This window comes from Sinohyriopsis cumingii, chromosome 10, assembly GCF_028554795.1.
Source record: "Sinohyriopsis cumingii isolate HCF-2022 chromosome 10, ASM2855479v2, whole genome shotgun sequence".
In the NCBI taxonomy this organism is placed as follows: Eukaryota; Metazoa; Mollusca; class Bivalvia; order Unionida; family Unionidae; genus Sinohyriopsis; species Sinohyriopsis cumingii.
The window spans coordinates 90544588-90562262 of NC_142970.1; the positions used below are offsets into that span (position 1 = coordinate 90544588).

Below are 17675 nucleotides of genomic sequence, written 5' to 3' on the forward strand. Positions count from 1 at the left end.
AAGCGCTCCTCTAGAAAATTTAGAACCACGGCTTACACCTACACGGTGAAGTTTAAAGATTTCAAGTCCGACGTACCCTTGGAGAAAGCAGAAGGGTTCATCACCGAGATGCGGGATTCTTTGCTCACTTCACTCAAGCGACGATGTCAACCCAAAGAAGACGATCGCTTGACACTATCCATAGATCACGACGGTTTGAAATCCCCTGTTTGGATCGAGTTTAGCAGACCCGCAGAACTAACCCCTTCCAAAATCATGGACAAGATTCAACACGTACAACAATCTAATGACCAGTTTGACATCACCGATGGTAAAGCCACACTGAAAATGGCTCACGTCTCTCTTCCTCAAGGAACTGGACAACGCAATAAGGTGTTATTGGTGAACGAACTTCGCAGTACCAAAAAGAGCCTCGTCCAAATTCACAACCCTCAACACCAGATGTGTTTAGCCCGTGCCATCGTGGTGGGACGAACCTATGCCAACAAGAACGACACGGTAGAATGGAAAAGAACCTGGAAAACTATTCAACAATCTGACCGAGCCAAACAACGAAACGAAGCAGAACTCCTGTTGCAACAAGCTGGCCTGTCCAAAGACACACCCTGTGGCATTCCTGAAATGCAAAAATTGCAAGATGTCCTAGCTCCACGCTAAGTGCACCCTCAAGAAGTGCGCGGACCTCTGTTGTTTCGAGGCCAAGATTTTAAGGCTGGAAAATACATTCACCTTTATCATCACGATGAACATTTCGATACCATTACCAGTATCACTGGATTCCTGGGATATGTTTATTATTGTGAGAAATGTGACCGTGGTTATAATAATCGAGAGCAACACAAACATTGTGGATCGAAATGCCCAGGATGTTTGGCCTCTTCACCCTGTCTGAGCGAAGAACCAGTGCCTTGTTCCACTTGTCTGCGCACGTTTGTCAGCCCTACCTGTTACCAACAACATCTGAAAACGCAAGGTTCACAGAAGAAATGTGCTTGTCAACTCCTGAGATTGTGCCCTACGTGTGAACAAGTCATACGTACCAATAATACCAAGACACACGTATGTTCAGAAAAGAAAAAATGTCACATTTGTCACCACATCGAGGACTTGGAACACCAATGTTACATGCAAAAATACCAACCCCCACCAGAGAAAGAGGACGGTCACAAGAAGAAAGGTAATTTCATCTTTTTCGATTTCGAATGCATGCAAGAGACTGGCATTCACATTCCTAATTTCTGCGTGGCTCATCGAGCGTGCGAGAAGTGTATTCAAGAACCTATCTTCAGTCATTGCCCTCACTGCAGCAAGATTCCTGGAGGGCGTGAAAAAATCTTTCGGGGACCGAACACGTTAGCCGATTTTGCCCAATGGGTCTTAGACCCCGTCGACAAGACGTGGAGCAAAGAGGACATCGAACGTTACCGAGATTGTCATCGCCATGCCACGGTGATGGCTCACAATTTCTCCGGATACGATGGACAGTTTCTTTTGAGGTACTATACGGAACAAGGCACCGAGCGTCCTAAAGTGACTTTGAACGGAGCCAAAATCATTTTCATGCAAGTGGGACAAGTACAGTTTAAAGATTCGATGAGTTACTTGGCCATGCCTTTGAGTCGAATGCCTAAAACGTTTGGAATGACAGAAATGGCTAAAGGGTACTTTCCACACTTTTTCAATACGGAAGCCAACCAACATGCCGTTCTACCCCATTTACCAGAGGCTCACTATTACGACCCCGACAACATGCGTATCGAACAACGAGAAGCTTTCTACGCTTGGTACCAGGCTCACGCCTCGGACCCCTTCAACTTTCAGGAAGAAATGCTAAAGTATTGTCGTTCCGACGTGGACATTTTACGGCGTTGCTGTGGAAAATTTCGAGAACTGTTCATGGAACACGGAGGGGTCGATCCTTTGAAAGAAGCTTGCACCATTGCCAAAGCGTGTTCCTTAGTGTACCGCCAACGATTCATGCCTGAAAACACCGTGGCTGTCATCAGTCCTCAAACGACCCACTATGTCAAACGTCAATACTCGGTCAAAGCCCTACGTTGGTTACATTACTTGTGCGACAAGGAAGACAAGTGGATTCAGCATGCCCGCAACGGAGGGGGCGAAAAGACCATCGGAACGTATTCGGTCGATGGCTGGGACTTAGAAAACCCCAAGATCGTGTACGAGTTTAACGGTTGCTTATTTCACGGATGTCCCGTCTGTTACCCTGACCGTGACACTAAAAATCAGTTTTTACAACGGACCATGGAAGACCTGTACCAGGACACTTGTCAGCGGCGCCTAAAGTTAGAACAGCAAGGATACCAAGTGGTGGAAATGTGGGAACACGAATACGATCACCGTTTGAAAATCGATCCCGAGTTTAAACGTGCCGTGGAAAGTTACAAGCTGATGGACCCCCTAAACCCGAGGGATAGTTTGTACGGAGGAAGGACCAATGCCACCTGTTTGCTGTACCAAGCCGACGAAGAGAAAGGAGAAGAAATCAAATACTTGGACGTGTGTTCGCTGTATCCCTACGTGTGCAAATATTGTCGCTTTCCTGTAGGGCACCCGCAATTGCTGACGGAACACATCGACCTGAAAAACATTCGACAATACGAAGGCTTGATCAAGTGTAAAGTTGTGCCTCCCACGAACCTATACCATCCCGTCTTACCTCACCATTGTCAAGGCAAACTGATGTTTCCCTTGTGCCGTACTTGTCCCGAAACGTGCAACCAGGACCAACCTTGCCATCACAGCCAGGAAGAACGGGCCTTGACGGGAACCTGGGTCAGCGTAGAATTGTTCAAAGCTCTGGACATGGGATACCAACTGTTAGAAGTGTACGAAATTTGCCACTTTCCCAAGACACAACAATACCACAAGGGTGATCCCAGTCAGAAAGGCATTTTCGCCGACTACGTGGATGCCTTTTTGAAACTCAAACAAGAAGCCAGCGGCTATCCGTCCTGGTGTCACACTCCCGAAGACCAAATAAAATTCAAAGAGAAATACTACGAACAAGAAGGCATCACTTTAGACCACATCGAGAAAAACGAAGGTAGGCGATCGTTTGCCAAAGTGATGTTAAATTGCTTGTGGGGTAAAATGGCACAACGACCGTGTTTACCCAAGACGGAATATTTGACAGAACCTTCCCGCTACTTCCAAATGATTCACGACAAAACCAAATACATGAAATACGTGGACGTCGTTCGCGAGAATTTGATCTTGGTTAATTACGAAGAAGATCTGGACTTTGTACAAGACGACCCTTTTGGAAATGTCATCATTGCAGCTTACGTGACAGCTCATGCTCGCTTAAAATTGTACGAAGCTTTAGAACTGTTAGAAGAACGCGTCCTGTACTTTGACACGGACAGTTGCATTTACATCCATCACCCGATTCAACATCACCCTGACATCGAAGGAGACCGTTTAGGAGCCTGGACAGACGAGCATCCCGACGACAAGATTCTAAGTTTCGTCAGTGGTGGTCCCAAAAATTACGGCTACGAATACCGGGACAAACAAGGAGAAGTGCACACGACGTGCAAAGTGAAAGGATTGACTCTGAATCATCGTACCAGTCGAGTGGTCAATTTTGGGGTATTGAAAGAAGCCTTGCAATCGGGAGAGGATGGAAACTTTAAAGTGACCACCTATCAACCCAACAAGATTGTACGTTTACCCACTCACTACATCGTCAGTCGGCCCTTGGAAAAAGTCTATCAAATCGTGTACCAGAAGCGAGTGCGACTTCCCAATCACTTTACGTTGCCGTACGGTCACGTCGGTATTGGTCTGTATATAAAAAAAAGGAACCCTAGGCAAGATCGATAGTTCATTGTGACTACCAAGACCGAGCGAACAAGATGAATACTTTGAAAGAGGCATCGTTCCAGTTTGGGGATTGTAAAAAAGTTGTATCTTCCTCTAGTGTGACTAATATTGGATGGATAAGACCCATGCATTGCGACGGAAAATGTCCGGAAGGAAACTGCGATTGTCCATGTGGTTACCATTGTAATTGCGTAACGGAGTTTGCAGATGAGTGCGATTGTGAGCCTTGCGATGGATACGATGCTGTACCTTGTGACCTGAGCGATGCCGTAAAGCATCATGGGAACTTTAGTGTCCCTACCCCTATCATGGAAAGTGATGCTGTGCGTGTCAAACCTGTGGGATGCGAAAGCGATGCCGCTCGTCCTCTTGGACATTTTACTGGGTTTCGTTTTAAAGGGGAATGTTCACCTTCACGTCTACCCCCCTACGGATGTCATCCAGCCCTGAACAAACTCCTGCCCATGTCACTCAACCCTCATCGAAACGAACCTGTGAAAGACGAATATTCGTTTCCTGTGCGTTTGTCGGAATACTGCGACTTTGAAAATCGTCTTCAATCGTTCAAAGGAAAATGGCCAAAGTATCTGGGAGGACCGACCCCCGAAGAATTAGCCAGAGCCGGATTTTTCTACTTGGGCGAAGGAGATAAAGTCAAGTGCTTCAGTTGCGGTGTGTCACTTCACCACTGGGAACCGCAAGATTCGGCCTACGTAGAACATGCTCGATGGTCACCGAATTGTCATTACTTACCCTTAGTGGGACCGAGACATTGAAGTAACTTCTTACCATAATAATCTGTTCATGGATACTTTAAAAGAGAACATTCGTGCTTTGCCTGTGGAGTTGAGAGAACGCATTTACCGAGAGCTGGTCAAAATACAAGTGAAACGTAAAGAACAATTGCATCCGTTACGTCACCGGTGTTTGAACCACTGGTACCTGAAGGCTATACAAGGATTGATTCAATTGAAAGTGTTCCATCGGACAGACATTGATCAACGATCCTCTAGTTTTAAAAAGGATTGGTTTGGTATGGACGATTGTAGTTACATCATTGTAAACGTACTGCATCGAATTCCAGAGGAAGAGTTAACGAATTACCAACATCTTGAACACAATGTCAACTTAGTGAAAGAGGAAACTTCTGAACGAATTGTAATGTGTAGATTAGTGACTCAACGATTTAAATTCGACACTGAAGTGAAACCATGTTTGTGCAAAGAGTACATTTCTTGTGTCAGACCAAAGAGGATTTAGTATGACCTATTCATGGATACTTTGCTAGAGAACATTCGTGCTTTGCCTGTGGATTTGAGAGAACGCATTTACCGAGAGCTGGTGAAAATACAAGTGAAACGTAAAGAACAACTGCATCCGTTACGTCACCAGATCTTTAACCACTGGTACCTGAATGGTATAAGAGAACTGATTCGTCAGAAATTGTTTCAGTAGTCAGACCTTGTTCAATACTTCCAGGCCCCCGATGATTCACGTGTTGATCATTTTGGTTACTTCGAGATTCACCTAGAGCAACCCATTGAGGAAGGCAAGGTAAAGGATTACCAACATTTGTTACGTGGAATCTACTTAGCGGAAGAGGAAACTTCTAATCGAACTCTAACGTTTCGGTTACAGTATGCAAGATTTACATTCCCAACTGGAGAACGAAGATCTCTGGCTAGAAAGTACGTGTATTCTTTTCGAAACAAAGAGACTATAAAAACAGGCTGTTATGCCACGACTTATGTCGTATGTCATCCAACAGATTCCGTGGAAGGAACTCAATGACCATATTCAAACCGTGGATCATTACCATCAATTATTACAACAACTGTATCCATTCAATTTGGGACGACAAGTGGTGTGTGTCTTAGTGACTTGTTTTCTGGGATTTCGTTTATCAGCCGATTCTTTGTGGACTCTTTACAATCAGTACTTACCACCTCCATGGCCTTAAATGGTCACGAAAAACTCCTTTTGCTCAAAGCCTTGCGTTTTCATCTGGATACTTCTCGACCTCAACAGGAAAAAAAGATTCGTCAACTTTTAGCTACCCAAGACGTGTATGACGATGTGTGTGTAGCTTGTGACTTACGTCCCCATTGGACAGATGTCCGTGCCTGGAAAGAATGGGGTTTTGAGGCTTGGACCCAAGAAGTGGCCCAGTATGCACGAGAGTTGTTCAAGGAAAAAAGTTACTTTTCAACCCGTGTTAGTGACGGTGCCAGAAGAACCCGTCACCCAGGACAGGACTGTCGTGGACAGGCCTGAAAGACCCTTTCGGGAGGACACTTGTGTGACCTTACCCCCTACTATAGAACTGGTTAGAACATTACCCAAAACATGTGATTGTTGTACAGACACTTGTGTTTATTCCACGTTCATAGTTATCATGTGCCTTTTATTGTTGTACTTAAGCCTTTGGCTTTTATGTATTTTTGTCTTTCGTATTCATGTTTGAAAAAAACAAAACATTCAATAAACGTGTTCTGAAAAAGTATATAAACTCTTGTCTTGTTTGTTTTCGTGTCACAAGTGACATTTCTCACACCATGGCTACCTCTACTGTCTCTGCTCCCTCTTCCTCTACTGTCAAAGTCATCGACGAACACTTAGATCATGCCAGTTGGGAGGCTTTGTATCTTCGCCATCCCTTTAACATGCTCATTGCTGGACCTAGCGGTTCGGGCAAAACCGAATTCGTCAAACGTTTGATCGAACATAAACATCATTTGATCGATCGGCCACCTCAACGGATCGTGTGGTGTTACAAAGAGTGGCAATCGGCGTACAGTCTCTTGCGAGAAAGTCAAGGAGATTCCATCGTGTTTGTGGAAGGCATTCCTAAAGAAGACGACGGCATCGTCTCTGACTCCTGTCAAACCCATTTGGTCATTTTCGACGACATGTTAGGAGAAGACGAAGAAGAAATTAAATTGTGGTTCACGCGCAAAGGGCATCACCGTAATGCCAGTGTCGTTTACATCACCCAAAATTTGTTTCAACAAAGTAAAGCCCATCGCACCATCAGTCTCAATGCGCATTACGTGGTCTTGTTTAAAACCCCTCGAGATAAATCGCAAGTGCAAGTCTTAGCCAAACAGTTAGGAACGCCTTGGCTGACTCAGGCGTACGACGATGCCACTCAAACGCCACACGCCTATTTACTCGTCGATTTGAAACCTACGACTCCCGAGGATTTGCGATTTCGTACCCACTTGTTTCACCACTGGTGCCAAGACGGAGGGCCTGTCCTGTACACGTCTCCGTCCTCGACTTCATTTCACTCCCCATGAAAAAAAAAATCTATAAAAACCTCAGACCCTTTTTCGTCTGTCTCACACAGTGTGAACATGACGTCCCTTCAGTCGCATCTTCCCGTCAAATTGATTCGTGCCTTGTATGGCATCAGTCGAGAAAAAGATCCACAAACACGAGCTCGTGTCTTAGAAGCTAGTCTCAAAGAAGTCTTACAATGGTTCACGGTGACGGCACGTCAAATACTCCAAGGAATCATTCAGATTCCTCATCAAACCCAACGCTTTTTCGATCGAAACAAAGTCGCTTTGGTCCAACTGGCCGATCCCCGCATCGACACTCAAACCAAAAAACAAATCATTTTGAAACCTGGAGGGAGCGGTACTCTAGGAGGGGTCATCATTCGCTCACTCTTAAGATGGGATCCTAATGCCCCCAAAGTTATTCCCAAGACAAAAGTCCAACGAAGCCCCAAGAAGAAAAAGAAAAAGACCAGGTCCCCAAAGAGAAGAACTTCTCCAGTGGCGGGACCCTCCTCTTACCAGACACCACCACCCCGGAAAAAGAAAAGAAGCCCCCAGAAAAAGAAACAGAGAAAAAGTCCTCAGAAAAAGAAAAGTCCACAGAAGAAAACTAGTCGCAAGAGAGGCACTTCGGCCAGGACGCAACCTTACACTCGCAAACCACGACCTGCCACAGCGGTGACTGCGTCTCCGACAGCCTCACGTTTGTCCACTTCTCCGTTGATGTCACCAGGAACTGAAGAGTACTTGGAGACGTTGATCACACCAAGAACTTCTCCGTTGATGACCCCCAAAAGAACTTCCCCAGTGGCAGGACCTTCCAATTTAGCGGCAGTGGCTGCTGCTCACAAAGTACCTTCTCCCAAAATCAAAGTCCATGAAAGATCGGGCATGTTACAAAGTTTGCTGGATTTGTCCAAGCAAGAACTGGCTCGATTTAGTCCCTTGCGTACCCCTGCACGACGTGTCATGCCTGTCCTCAAACTGATACGACGTAAAGACAATCAATGGCGACGTGTTCCAGTATAAAAAAGGCCTGTGACCGAGTAGGGTATCAGTGTTTTTTTGGTGCTCCTAAAGACTCAAAGATGTCACCCTCCAGAAAACCCCAAGGAAAGAAATGGAAAGGACTGCCACCACGTTTAGCCAAACATGGGGACATGTTATCTGTCCTGTCCAAAGCTTCTCCACCCCTACGAAAAAAACTCATTCAAACGGCCTCCAAAGAGGTCATCGATACCGTGTGCGAATGTTGTTTGAACGTTTTGAAAGGCACGATCCCTTTGTCCAAACACCAGAAACAATGCTTAGGCAAACATCGTCACGTTCTTCGGAAAATGGTTCAAAAGAAAATTCCCATTCGTCAAAAAAAGAAGATGCTGGTCCAACGTGGAGGCATTTTACCTCTCTTGTTAGGCCCCATACTGAAAGGAGTCTTGGGAACCATGTTGGCAGGACTGGTGGGAGCAAGATAAAAAGGCCTTCGGAAGTTCCAAGATCTCAGAATCGACCCCTGACAACCCCATGGAAGGACGAAAACTAGCTTTAGTGCCTTACAAACGATGGATGGAATACCATCGGTGGCAAGAACAACGCACCCCGCATTTACCTCCCAATCCCCATTTGAGCGAAATGTCCCAGTTACAACACGAATTGCAGTCCTTGATGGATCGCCAAGATTTGTTCGAAACAGAAAAATCGCAAAAGTACGGTCAACTCTTGCAACGACTACAACTCTTTCACCAGAAAGCTTTAGACGAAACAGCTCTACCCACTCTGAAAGATTTTAAGACCTTGATGAAAAGTCCAGCACCATCACCAGTACCAGTACCGGTACCAGTGGTCAACACAGAAAAAGGAAAAGAAGAAGAAGAAGAAGGGTTTCAAACTCCACCAGAAAAAGTACGCAAGTTAACAACACCACCTACCTCCAGAATTGGATGGATTAAAAAGATGATGGCCACCCCTTCTTCATCACAAGAGAAAAAGAAAGTGAAGACAGAAGTGAAGACAGAAGTGAAACAAGAACCGATATCCCCCGTTCAGACATCCTCCTCTTCGACACCTATTGCTGGCCGCACACGCAAAGCATTGCAATCCAAGAAAATACCCCAAGAGAAAAAGAGTAGCATCCTCCAAGAGTGGGTGTCTTATTAACACACCAACCAACACAAAAAAATGGAAAAAGTCTTAGCCAGCATTTACTACGATCCCTCCCATCCTGCAGGTTACGCAGGAGTTCAAAAATTGTATCTTGCTGCCAAAACGCGACTGAAAAGTCTCCGTTTACCTCAAGTGCAACGATGGTTACAAGAACAAGCTACCTACACTTTACACAAACCCATTCGACGCAAGTTTGCCAGAAGTCGCACCCGAGTGGAAGGCATCGATCATCAATGGCAAGCCGATTTAGCCGATGTCTCTCATTTGGCCAGCTACAATCGTGGCTACAAATATTTGTTCTGTGTCATCGACGTCTTTTCCAAATTTGCCTGGGTCGTGCCCTTGACTTCCAAATCGAGCAGCGAGTTAGTGCGAGCCCTGCAACGGGTGTTGAAACAAAGCGGTCGTCACCCTCTTCGATGGCAAACGGACAAAGGCACCGAATTTCTGAACCAAGCTTTCCAAAAAGAATTAAAGAAACGTGACATTCATTTTTTTACCACCGAGAATCCCGAAACCAAAGCCAGCATCGTGGAACGTTTTCAACGCACTTTGAAAGAACGCATGTGGAAATATTTTACGCATCACCACACTCTGAAGTACATCAACATCTTACCGCACCTGGTGCAAACGTACAACCAATCTTACCATCGAAGCATCGGACGTGCCCCGCAAGACGTGACTCCCGAGAACGAAGTGTTGGTGTTTGAGCGTCTGTTTGGTACGTCCCCGACGAGGGCTGTCCGCAAGAAAAGTGGAGTGTTGGCCGTAGGAGATTGGGTGCGCATTGGCAAAACCAAACGCACTTTCGACAAAGGTTACTTACCTAACTGGACGACCGAATTGTTTCGCGTCACTGGACGAGTGCATGGCCGTCATCCTGCCGTCTATAAATTGGAAGACATGAACGGAGAAGTGCTCAAAGGAACGTTTTATTTGCCCGAGTTACAACGTGTCACCAAAAAAGAAGACGACGTGTACGACATCGAAAGCATTCTCGAACGCAGAACCCGTAAAGTGGGCAAACGACGTGTCAAAGAAGTCAAAGTACGTTGGAAAGGATATCCACCCAGTTTTGATTCTTGGATCGACGCTTCGCAAGTCATCGACTATAAAAAGAAGAAGTGACCATCATGCCCTTTCACTCAGCAGACGCAGCTACGTCGACCAGTCCTTCTTCCCCTAGTTCTTCTGTGCAAGATTTACAAAAACAACCCTTGTGGGTGTGGTGTGGAGAACGTGTGCCTAAAACGCAAATCGTCTTTTTCTGCCAAATCTTCGTGGTGTATTGTGTCATCGGGGCAGCCATCGCCAATTTGAGTTTGCAACAAGGAGACAAACAATTGTGGACCATTTTATTGAGCAGTTGCATCGGTTACCTGCTTCCCAATCCCTCCCTGAAATTCTCCTCGAACGGGAACGTTGTGTCCAGTGCCAGTGCCAGTCACCACTCCAACAACAACATCAACCACAACCAGAACCCCATTTTGGGCGGAGACACGCCTCTGACATCCACTAACCCCTCGGACAACCACAGAACTCTGGAATTATGAGTCACCAAAACCAATTTTACTTAACTTTACCCAGTGACAGTTCCATGGAGGTGTTTCCCAAGAACACGTTGTGCTGTTACACGGCCAAATTACCTCAGGCCATCTCCTTAGATCACGAAGCCCATTGGGAAGTGGCTTTAGTAGAAATGATTCACCCGACCCAAGTCCTCAATGTCGTTGCCGATCAAAATAAATTTGTGGTGGAAGTTTATGACGATACATTGCAAAAGTGGATGAATGACAATACCAAATATCCCCATAAAACAAAAAACAAAGTCAATCCAAATTGGACCGACTATCAGTTGTCCATTCCCTCAGGCTATTATTTTAGTGGTCAACATTTGGTCAACACCATAGTCACCAAGTTTAATGGCGTGTTTGGGGAAGCTTTTAAGAATGTCAAGAATGCCAAACCTGTCACCATGGAATACCACAAAACAGCTCGTCGCTTCCTGATAAAATTTCCTGAGGGGGAAAAAATCATGGGTTTCAATTTTATTGATGATGAATTGTTTGACATGTTGGGTGGTGACGTGAAGATGAAGAAGAAAACAGAACAAACACTAAAAGAAAAAGCCATCATTCACGACAACGATACTTTTGTCAAGTATTTTCGTACCCCGGTAGAACTGAACCAAGGACTGAATTTGATGTTTGTGTATTCCGATGTGGTGGAATACAACGTGGTGGGACACACCTCCGTACCGTTACTGCGTGTCATTCCTTTCAAAGTAGATTCTGCCACGAACGCTGACGAGGAAGGTGGAAACACTTACCACGTCCACCGCGAATTTGTCCATCCTCACTATTTGCCGGTCAGCAAGTCATATTTGGACACGGTCAACATTACTATAAAAGGAGATTTGGGACAAAATATTTCATTCACCAAAGGAAAAGTCACGGTGAAACTCCATTTTCGAAAACGGTTCTCTCACGACTCGTAAGTAAGTCATGTATCCAGTGTACCGAGGGGTTGCTCGACAGCGAGGACACGGTTTAGGAGACATGTTAAAATCGGCCTTTCGTTCGGTGGCTCCGGTGTTGAAACCGATGGTGACACGCGGATTGCACGCCTTGAAAGATGCGGCACTGACGCAAGGCAAAGAATTTCTCCAAAATGTCATCATCGACAAACAAAACCCTAAAGAAGTCTTCATGAGGGCTGGCAAAAATGTCTTGCTGCAAACGGGTAAAGACATTTTGGGCCGACGAGACACACCTATAAATGCCCTGCACGCTACCGAGTCTGGCATTCAGCAAGGACAAGGCAGAAAGAGACGACGAAGAAAACACCCTTTCACCAGACTTCAAGCTAGAAAGGCCAAGAAAAGAAAAACCGTTCGAGACTTAGACGTTTTCGATTATTGAGACACAGAAAAAAAATGATGCACCGAGAGTCTTGCGCTTGTTCCAAGACGGAACTGGATCTGTTTGCCATGCCCCCCACCATGATGACCATGCAAGAATCCCAGTGGGTGGAATTTAATCCCATCTCCTCATTGACCGATTCTGCTCCCATCGAGTTCGAAATCAAAGGACAGCCCGAAGATTACATCGATCTGAATAGCAGTTACCTATACTTAAAAGTGAAAGTGATCGAATCACCCAACGATGACCTAGCCGATGATGATGCAGTAGCTCCCGTCAATAATTTCATGCATTCCTTGTTTAGCGAAGTGGACTTGTACTTGAATAACAAACTGGTCAGCAGCAGCATGGATACTTACCCTTATCGAGCCTACCTGGAAAATCTCTTGACGTACGGAAAAAACGCCAAGGACAGTCATCTGGATGCTTGCGTGGTATGGAAACCTGACCTAGCGACTAAGTTCAACGCTATTGTACTTGCTGCGGATGCTTCACATTCAAAGGGATTTGTAGACCGACGAGCGAAAATTGCTAAAAGTCGTAGTTTAGAACTGATGGATCGCTTGCATTTGGACATGTGGTTACAAGAGAAGTATTTGCTGAACGGGGTGGATGTCCGCCTGAGACTGAATCGTAGCAGTGCCGCTTTCCATTTGATGGCTAAAGAAAATTCCACTTACAAAACTATCATTCAAGAAACCAGACTCTACGTGCGTCGCGTAGAAGTGTTACCTAAAGTAGGTAACGACATCAGTCAGACGTTGAGCAGAACAACCGCCAAGTATCCCATACGACGCGTGGAAGTGAAAACGTTCACCATTGCCTCTGGACTCCGATCCAAGATCGAAGATCATCTGTTCCAAGGACAGTTACCCAAACGTTTGATTGTTGGTATCGTCAAGAATTCAGCTTTCAATGGTGTCTACAACGAAAATCCTTTTGAGTTTAAACATTACAAAGTGTCCAAGATCGAAGTCAGTCGCGACGGCAAGACCTTGTGTACCCGGCCTTTCGAACCTGTCTTTAATGACGCCGATAGGACTAAGTCGAATTACTTGAGATCGTACTTGTCCCTGTACGAAGCCACCGGCCAGTTAGGAACCAACACCAGTCACGGCATTACGTACGACGAATATGACGGAGGCTATGCTTTGTGGGCTTTTGATTTCACTCCTGACCAGGGCAGCGACGAGGGACATTTCCACCCTATAAAATCTGGCCAGATTCGTGTGGAACTTCAGTTTGCGAGTGCTCTACCAGACACAGTGAACGTCATCCTGTATGCAGAATTCGATAATACCATAGAAATCAACAGTTTGAGAGAAGTCATTCTAGATTATTAGAAGCTATGGAAGACTGTTATCCCTCTTTACCTAGTGGAGAAACTTTGGACATGGAATGTGAGGAGACCGTGGAAGGAGAAGAATCTCAAGACAAAGACGAAGAAGATATCATAATGAAGTCAAGATGGCCAGAACAAGAAGCCCATTTAGTCTGCTGTTTTGCCAAACACTTGGTCGACAAAATGACGGAATTGATCAAGAAAAATTGTTATGGATGTCAAAACGATCATCCCAGTCAAATTCAACACGATAAATGCCTGATGTTGAGTCAAGAAGAAAAATTGGACGAGTATCTGGACGAAGCTTGGAGTCTCATCTCGAACAAAGACGTATTGCACCAGTGGTATAAAGACTTGCGTGAACATTCTTGTCCACCATTAACCACTCAAGAGATCCATCGTATCGAAGCTCTCCTGAATCAGAGTGAGGAAACAGAACGAATAACCGTTTATTCGTCAGACATTTTCAAGCAAAAAGTCAGGATCGAATTGACGACTTATTATTACCTGTGAAGAAGAAAAAAAAAAAACCACACAAAACAATGGATACCTGGGAACTTTATTACCTTTTGAACCACAGTTCGTATACGTCTTCTTGGAATCCTGTTGTCTGTGCTAAAGATGAACTCCCTCATCGCAAACCTAAAGACCATCAAGCTTACGTGATCAACACGGACGACAGTCATCTCCCAGGAACCCACTGGGTAGCCGTTTACTTTCCTCAAGAAGGATGTGTGGAATATTTCGATTCGTACGGATTGCCCCCTTTGGAAGACGATATCATCGACTTTATGAGAAGAAATGCTCAAACCACCCGATTCAATAATGTGAAATTACAAGGCACAGATTCCTTGGTGTGTGGACAATACTGTGTGTATTTTCTGCATCATCGCAGCCTGGGCTATTCCTTAGAACATTTAGTGACTCATTTTGATCCTCGTTCTTCTGCTAGAAACGATGTGAAAGTAGATCGATGGTTTTGTGACCATTATGCTTATCTTTTGTCTCAAGCTAGGAAACGTAGTGTCCATCAATGGCCTAATGATTTCCAACAGTGGAAATCACAATTTCATTCACAACGTTGTCAGCCCTGTTCAAAGTAGATTGTCTATTGAGAAAAAATGTTAGTGATTTGAAAAAAAATTGTTTGATGTTATAGTGTTGGATTATTGTTAAAAATGTTAAAAATGTTGTTGTTTAGTGTTAAGTGATTTTTGAATAAAAAATGTTGTGTTTTGAAAAAAATGCCTTTGTCTTTTGTTTAGCTATAAGAATGTTGGATTGATGCTCTTTCATTTCTTACTTTCTCTCTTGAACGTTGCGGCTCGAAAACCGTGTGGGATGTTTTCCATCACGTCCGCGCTTTTACTATAAATTGAAACTCGCTGGGCAGTCTAGCTACCCTTGTTGATTGATCAACACAGCCAGAAGAATGAATAGCAGAATAGTGAAACTGTTAGAACTCCAGATGCACCTGGAATATGCCAGGCGCATAGTAAACGAACTATCAGCGGAGGCTATAGTAGAAGAAGCAAGAGTAAAGAAGGAAGAGGAGGAGAGAAGAGAGAGGGAAGAAGAGGAAAAGAAAAGAGAAGAGAGGATGTCGTTCAATATTCCCGAGACAGAGGATTGGGGTGTTGAAGCGAATCATCCTCCCTCTGCGCTGCCCAGAAGAAAGGTGAAAGAAGACTGGGGAAGAAGATGCGTGTGTGGCGCCAGGCCAGGAAGGTGCAACCATTAGATAGGTGCATCAGGAGTTCAAAAAACAGCCCTTTTCAGGGCTACCCAATACTCTAGAAAAGAAATAACTATTAATTTGCCAATGCGTGTAGGTAGAGTAGTGTGAATATAAACACTAACTCTTTATTAATAGTGGAAGTGTGTGTTTGTGTGTTTGTGTTTGTAAATGCTGAAGTAAGTTTGTGTTGGTGTTTGTAAATGCTGAAGTAAGTTTGTGTGAATAGTAGATTAAGGGTTTATTTATTGATTCTTAGCGTATGTAGAGAGTATAGTTAGGGTTATATTATATGAAATGAGAAAGTGGGGGATGTTTTCCTTCACGTCCGCGCTTTCACTATAATAACCCACCACGTTCGTCGTTCGAACCATTCTACGGAATAATAAAAACGAAGATGGTGGTTGCAAGTGACTTGTTCAACAATTTGGTACATATATACAACTGGATAATAGATGGTATCTATGTAGTGGAGAGACTGGAAAAAGAATGGAAGATAGCAGAGTACCTGGACTACGCTAAATGTCTAAACATAGCAAAAGAAGTGATAGCAGGAATGATTGAAGAGGAGGAAAAAAGATTGAGAGGTATGATAAATCCCACCTATGTCAGAGTGGGAAGCCTAAAGGAAGCACTTGACAATGCAAGCAAAGTCAGGTGCTTTCTTGAAAAAATGTCACATGGGACAGAGTGCTCTTATGTGGAGAGAGGCCAGGAAAGACTGAGGAAAGGAGAGGAGTTGATGAGAAAAGTGATGGAGGTAGAAGTCAAGAAGATTAAAGAGAGATGGTATCAAGAAAGAAAAGAAGAAGAAAATAGAAAAAAAGGGATGAATTTGAAAAACTGAACACAAACTGGATGAAAATCCAAGAGAAGTTCCGGGCCATGGGCCACCCGGACTGGCTGCCGGAAACAGAAAAGAAAAAGAAGAAAGGAATGATGGACAAAATAAGAGGATGGTGGAAGAAGTTAAGAAGTTAAAAAGAAGAAGAAAAAAACCCAAAGGCCCTTTTCAGGGCCCCATATATCTCGAAAAGAGATAGCCTTTCAATTGCCTACCCCATTTTTTAAAATTTAAATTTAAATTTTTAATATTAAAAAATTTAAAAAAAAAAAAAAAAATCCCATGTTCAATTTCCCTTGACGCTAAACCGACCCACGATTTTTTCCCAATGTTAATTTCCCTTGACGCTAATCCTACCCACGATTTTTCTCCATGTTAAATTTCCCTTGACGCTAAAGTGACCCAAGGGTGTTTTTAATGCTAATTCCCATTGACGCTAATCCTACCCCCCTTACTACTCACATATTACACAATGCTTCAGTGAGCTCATTTGATATTTAAACGTTCTAGCACCACATAGTCACCAGTGTGTTGAAGTGCCGTAAAGTGCTGCTACATTCTTACCTAGAGCTCTCAAATGTTCAACATTTTTCTCCAGGCCAATACATATTATACAAAAATATTACATAGGTTTGATCAGAGTATTCTGGCCTGAAGTATTCATTTTATTCAGAAACAGGCATGGGAACAATGTGGCATAATTCAATCAGTATCAAATTCGATAATTTAATTTTCAAGTTAATCCAATATATCTTGGGAAAGATGTGATCTCATTTTACCATGATTAGAATGGGCTGCAAGAAAGCATATTGTTATCAAAGGCCACATCAACTTAGGTAGATCATCGTTGTCGATCTACTTTTGGTCGACGTAAAATGAAGTGAATCAACAATTCTTAGCTATCGACTATGAAACCTCGGTGCCTTAAAGAGTTTGATTCCCACATCAGTGAGAACATTGATATGTGAGACAGTCATGGGGGTAGACTGTCATACGATCATGCAAGATAACAAAAGATTTGTTCCCGTTATATATCACCACTGTTTGGATCTGGAGACACAAATTGAAAGCTACAACTATCTGTTTTGTCGACATCTGAAAAACAAGACTCGTCATCATCAATTTATCAGCAAAAATGGAAGCAGTCAGGTTTAATCTCGGCTGATGCGTCTGATTGTCGATTCACTCTGATATATAGCCAGTTGGATAACCATCACGTGATTGAAAATATCCGGGTATTGAAAACAGTTAATGAAACTATATTTCAGTCTGTCGGCATTAAACATTTAAAAGAAACGAGAGCACGATATATATTTAGTCTACATATGTCACAAACACACTACAGCTTAACATTTTTTGCTATCAAATCAATTCGAAGATCAACTAAAGATCTCCGTGGAAATTATTGCAGTGTTTGAGATCACAAACCAAACTACATGCAAAATCCTTGGATACCGCACTGACACATGGAATGCTGGGAAAAATAGCCAATATATAACACATAGAAATGGCGCAATAAATTGCGAGAAGTCGCATT

General features: G+C 43.9%; 1 protein-coding gene across 1 annotated transcript in view; it reads right to left on the minus strand.

Annotated features, from left to right (window-relative positions):
• Nucleotides 1-17675, minus strand: part of LOC149790569 (uncharacterized) — a 191274-nt gene that overhangs the window by 122263 nt on the left and 51336 nt on the right. The window lies entirely within an intron of this gene.